Genomic DNA, 6,339 nt, shown 5'->3' on the forward strand with positions numbered 1-6,339 from the left:
GAGACTATCAAAAACCAACAATGGAGGAGTAAAGGGAGCTGCTACAGCTTTTTAGCATGTTTGACATATATTGGTAAAATGTAACGCTATAGAAAAGCAGAGACTGTGAAGTGCTGCTCGGTGCTTTGGCTCGGATGTGGTATCCAGATGACCTTTGCTTTGGTCCGTGTAGGGGGGGGTCATCTGGCTTGGGGGGGGGGGGGTCTATGGTCATGCAAAACAAATGCCAGAGCATATCCTGTGTCAAAACCCAGGGTGCTGTTCATGCAGCCTTATCTACCGCCTTGTGATAGAACACAGAGATTAGAGTATTTACATTTGGTTCCTTTTTTTTTTTTTTTTTTATCCAGACATTCTTTTACAAGCCTCAAACAAATGTCAAGTCTCTACAGTGTCAGACAGCCTCGGAGATAACGTTACACCCTATTGCACAGGAGGGCACAGCTTGGACATATCTCAGTGTGTCTCCAGCTAACAAACAGGCCGACTCTCCTGGAGATCCCCCATGTGTTGTCATGGCAGTCCTCCAAACACAGTAGGGATGCATTTAGGGGCTTTGTATTTCCTGTGTTTACCAAGCGTCTTGGGCAATCCTGCAATGAGGCAGGCGGAGGATGCCTTCTCCACAATGGCAGCAGTGAAGTCGTTGGATCCTTCACGGAGGAACGGCACGGCACGCACACAAGCAGAGGAGGGAAGCTAATCCCGGATGACAATAGTGTGCAAGGCCTGAGCTGTTATGTCACATTTCCGTGGTGCTGACTAGAATGCTAATAACAGACATTCCCTCCACACTTAAAATTCCCCCTCATCACGTCTTAACTAAGAGGAACTCAACATTTGGTGCAATGCTGCGCGGAGATCTTTGTAGGCCATAAGTGGATTTGTCAAGCAGGAAACCGGGCTGTATTTAAAGAAGGATCTAAGTAAAGGTCAGAGGAGCTCATCTGTTTTTAGCTTGACATCAGCTAATATAGTTCAACACGATTTGGGTTGGAGCTCTAAGTGGCTTTTCCAGGTGTGAGCTCATTGTATGAGACATTGTTTCTATTCACTAAGCACGCAATAAGCACCAGTAATGGACTACTGTAAAACCTTAAAACCTCTACAATTGTGGTAGCAGGGGACAAACTGTCGTCAGTTTGCATCTGTCTTTGTTAAGATCAGCTCAATTATGCGCTAATGTATTTTGCTGTTTAGCATAATGAAAGGATCTTTACTGTGAGGTCGCATCCAAGACAATAAGTGTGCTTGTAGCTGTCACTCGGGAGGAAATTGTGTCTCTCTGGCTGCTACAAAATTTTATTGAGTGTTGCGGACATATGCAAAACATAAAACCACATGCTCAATACTGTTCGCCTTTTGTTTCATGGTTCAAATTCTTTTTTTTATTAGTTTGTTAATTTGTTGCAAATGTGCAGGTTTTGTGTGTTATGTATTAAATCTAATAATAATAATATTGATTCAAATTGATTGAAAGCCACCTCATAAAATAAAAAAACTGTCCATACATTTTCTCAATCATGGTTCTGTGGGCGGTCAATCAGACTTTTTGCTCATTTGGATAAAAATAATACGGTTAAAACAAGCATTTGATCAACAAGTTAAAAAATGCAAGGGCCCACACTTTGTTTCATGAAGTGCAAGAGATTCATGAACCAAAGAGAAGGTCCGTTTGTGTTGTTGTCAGCTGACTTGTACTTCACAACACATTCCTAGTGTTCTTCCATTTCTCATAGCAAAAGTGACATTGCAACCCCCTGCAGAGTGGCGTCCTTCATCCCTCAGTGAGTCTGCCGTCTAATGAGGGGCTTAGAGCCATTACTTCATTGCCAAGTGCTTTGGCTTTATACAGCCTATCTGCACTTGCCTCCTTCTTTTAGGTAAGTGCAAATAAAGACATATTGATATTCAGGATAAAACAATTTTAACTAATTTGAATTCCTTAAAGTAATTTCTTTTTTCTTTTTCACTGAAACATGTTTCAAATAAGGTCAAATTTCATTTTGAAATATATGTTTGCAAAACTTTTGTTTTAAAATTAGGTTTACTGTTGTTTGGTTGTTGTTGCTGTGGTTGTTATTTTGTGGATGTCTTTTTAATAAAACTAAAAAAAAATATTTTCTTTATATGTAATATGTAATGAAAGCCCCAATTATAAAATAAGATAGGTATCTGATCTCAGAACTGCATGTCTTATGTTTGTAACAACTAACCAATGTCTTAATTGGCAAAGAATAGGACAAAACTTTATTGAAGCCAAACACAGTTTACTTAGTACAAGTGAATGGAATAATTGAATAAACTTTTAACAATATTAATCGTCAATAATTCCGGTATCGCTGCATTGATTTGAAAACAAACAATAATTCTACAGTAATTTGAATTATTGTTTGTTTTCAAATCAATCAACAGAAAAAAAAAATATGAAACATAAAAAAACATCTCTCGGTACATGTCTATAAAATATATCAGCCTATTCTCTAATTTCAATACAAATTATTCCTCATCCGCTTCAATGGAAATAATTTTATTCATTTTAGCACACTGAAGTAATTATAGAATGAGTGGACTACCAGCCAGTACTATTCTAATCATACTGCAACTAAGTACAGGTTATCATTAAATAATTGCATTCATTGTGTGTCAAAAAAAAATTAAGTTATATAGAGTACAGCTAAATAATCATGTGAAGATTATCATGCTATTTTGAGCAGCCAGTGGCAAATCAAAGTCCTCTTCTCACACAAACGTAACATGTCTGAAATGAGTTTTGGTGTGGGTCTTCTACCTCTTGCTGTGATGTGCTTTTTTCATGTAACACCCTTTTACCAAATGTCAACTGGCAAATAAAGCAGAGCCCACACCCGGAGAAGACCCTGATTAAGCTACCAGTTCTCTTTAGACAGGGTGGGAGGCAAGAACATGCTAAATGTGGGTAAATAAAGAATTATAGTCCTTTAAACGGCTGAAAGCTCACATGGTGATAATCATTTAAAACCCTTGCAAACACACAAATACACAAGGTAAAGCCACGGCCACTTACTGAATGACAGTTGTCTTATTTATGGTTTGCTTTTTTACACACAATCTCCAGATGCTTGGAATATCACCATTATCATCCCATTATAATATGAAAGAAGAAAACCAAACTGAGGAAATATGCTAACAAATCATCGACAGCACAAAAGCTCCTCATCTCTGACAAGATAAGGTTGCTCATGACAAACATCTGGTGAGTAGACAACATTCCTTTCTTGGCTTTTGAACCTTCTTTTTGCTGGGAGGCTTTTTCTATTCCTTCAAGAGGACAATTGTTCTGGTCTTCACAATATCTTTAAATGTTAGGTGCACACATATGTTAACTCTCCTTGTTGTCCACCAGCAGCTTCCCATGGCCTATATAGGGAAGGAAGGATACCTTGCTCAAAGGCAACTCAGATATTGGGGGAGGTCATATCAGAGGTCAGGTCATATTATTCTTCCCTTTATAAATGTACGACTGACTAAAATTTTCATTGCACTAATTCCTGCTTTAATTCCGCCGCTTGAGGAACAATGCCTCAATTATATCGACTTGAAATGTTGCCATTGAAAGGCCGGTCACTGGGTTCGACCCCACAGGCGTCCGCAGTGCAAGCCTCGGAAACATCAAAAGACAGTTTATTGTTAGTTTATGGGCCTCTTGCTTTCTCTATTGTTTCCATCACTTTGGTTGTTTTTTTCAGTGGTTAATAAAGCTTTCCCAAAATATTTGTTGTTTTATTTTTGATTCATGTCTAACAGCTATTAATTACTATTCAATGTAGTCGAATGAAAACAGAGATACAAATGAAGTGTCATTGCGAGTTTCTGGGACCTAACAGGTTCCCACGGAAATGAAGATCTGTGCATTACCCTTCCTAACTGGATGTTATTCTATAATTATGTGGTATGAAATTGTAATGCTTAAATTATACAGTATGTCATCAAATGAAAAATCCCCATGCTTCAACCCACCGCAGCGCCAAATGCAAGATTAGTTATTTCGCTCCGTGCTTAAATTCAACAATCCATCCGTCTTCTATGCCGCTTATCCTTACCCAAGTTGCGGGTGTTGCGGAGCCTCACAACTCTAAACCCTGAACTGATCATCATTAATGATTTGATCATCAATGAATTGATAATGAGGTTGTTGTTTTTTTAAATAACCCATGAGACATATGCTCCTGTTGGGCATATGCTTAGTCATCTCAAGACTGGCAAGCTACTTTTAACAAGCCAACCAGGTTAACCAGCTCACAACAATGTATGTCTGTTGGTTGTTTCCAGAATCTAATTTGGGTTCCAGGTACTGGCCATGCTGTCCACACTGAATTACCACCATCAGGGTGCATGTGCACACTTTAGGACGCTACCCTTCCCCCGCACATTCACCCCATGTTATGTTCCTGGAAGCTTGGAAAGAAGTAATCAATGAGTCATGTGTCCTGATAACAACCAACTCCCCATGGGGCATCTTCAAAGGGCTCCTGAGGAGATGGAGAGGGAGAGACATTGCTCTCCATGGGGTAATTACAAGTTGGAGCTCAATGGTTTCTTCTCCTTTTCAGAAGAGAGCTTAAAGACAGTCCTGTAAGCAATTCAACGAGCCCTGTTAGTGCAGCAGGAGGTGTCTTCAACCACTGTGCTCCAACTGGTGATGTCATCGACACAAATTCAGACTTACTCCACTGTGTTGAGGTGCAATGGTTACTAGATAAAAATATTATACAACAGCTGAAAAGTCAGGAGACACATATGGAGACAATTTCATGTTTGGTGCAGCTGAGTACACGGCTCTCTGTCCCGTGACAACCAGCCAAGTGTTTGGGTGCTTCTCAGTTAAAAGGGTAATAAACTAGACAAACACAAGAGCGAACAAACCTGTCTGGAAGTCTTAAAGCATTTTGTTTGTCGGCCCTGCTTGGAACAAGTGGCCATCCAATCGTGGAACTCATTTATTTTATAAGACACATTAAATCATATGCTCCATGAAAAGAAAATGTGTTAATTTTGAGATGAAAAAATATTTACGCTATAGCAGCTGCAAAGAAGAATCCGGTGTTGCATATCTGTGTTTTCAGGTGAAACATTACCACAATATCCATGAAAGTTAGATAGTCAGCGAGTGAGAGAGTGTGACCAAATTGAGACTGTATGGTTGAGGATAACATGACTCCCATGAGCCTTGTCAGCACAGCAGTAGAAAAACCATTCATTAGCTCCATTTAATGAGACAGTGCAATAAAGAAATGTGTGTGCACTCAACCTCTGGGTGATTGTGTCTCTGAAAAATTCTTCAAAATAAAACTCTTAGCTTTTTTTCTGCTGTTTTTGCAAGGCAAAGAGAAAGCGTGTGTGCGTTGTATTTGAAAGGTGCATTACTAATTTTGCATATTGTGTCTTGCAATTATGGACAACTTGATATGTTTTCGCTTTTGCATAATGTAGTAGAGGTAAACTTGAGATTTTTTTTCGTGTCTTTCAAAAAGCACCCTTAAAAGTGCATTGTTATTATGAATACTATTCTTATAAATAAGGCCACCAATATACTGCATTAGAAAAAAAATACAGTGGGATGCAGTGATGTTATAGTGGCATGTAGTAATTTGTTTGATTTATATTTTTGGGGTGCAAAACTGAGCATCGTTTTACACAGTGAAGGTATAATTGCAGACGAGCATCTGACTTCGCTGGTTAGTGCCTAATGAAGTGACCTCCGAGAGCACAAAGAAACAGACGCTCCTATACGTTTTAGGAAATGATCAGCTACTACCCCCTTGTGGCTATAAACAGACCGTGCAATTTAGAAAGGGGGCTTGATGTATTTGGATGTTTGGTTCAATCCATCCATTCATCCAGCCATTATCTGTACTGTACTGGAGCCTACCCCAGCAGTCATCGGGCAGCAGGCGGGTGACCCCCTCAACCGGTTGCCAGCCAACCGGATGGCACACAGAGACAAACAAACATTCACACCCACACCTATGGGCAATTTGGGAGTGCTCAATTGGCCTACCAAGAATGTTTTTGTTTTGGGGACATGGTAGAAAAGAGTTCCCAGAAAACTCACATAGGCACGGGGAGAAGATGCAAACTCCACACAGGGAGGGCCGGAGGAGGAATCGAGTCCACACCCTCGGAACTATGAGGCAGACATGCTACCATACCACTATGCCGCCATTCTGGTTTAATATAATTATTCATCCATCATCCACGCAGGGGTGCTGGAGCCTATTGCAGCGGTCATCGGGTGGTAGGTGGGGGGGACACCCTGAACCGGTTGCCAGCCAATCGCAGGGTACACAGAGACGAACA

At 40.2% G+C, this 6,339-nt stretch overlaps 1 long non-coding RNA gene across 3 annotated transcripts; it reads left to right on the forward strand.

The window, feature by feature from the left end:
- The first annotated feature begins 311 nt into the window (after positions 1-311).
- LOC147050357 (uncharacterized) lies at positions 312-3,724 on the forward strand. 3 transcript variants are annotated; one of them, XR_015067442.1, is made up of 4 exons: positions 312-932; positions 1,740-1,883; positions 3,098-3,235; positions 3,386-3,724. It is a non-coding gene; the product is annotated as an uncharacterized LOC147050357 (long non-coding RNA). The 3 variants fall into 3 exon arrangements; XR_015067441.1 differs by having other exon boundaries at positions 3,389-3,724; XR_015067440.1 differs by having other exon boundaries at positions 3,098-3,724.
- Positions 3,725-6,339: the final 2,615 nt, after the last annotated feature.

The sequence above is a fragment of the Syngnathus leptorhynchus genome, chromosome 10 (assembly GCF_054491065.1).
Source record: "Syngnathus leptorhynchus isolate UIUO chromosome 10, UIUO_Slep, whole genome shotgun sequence".
NCBI lineage: Eukaryota > Metazoa > Chordata > Actinopteri > Syngnathiformes > Syngnathidae > Syngnathus > Syngnathus leptorhynchus.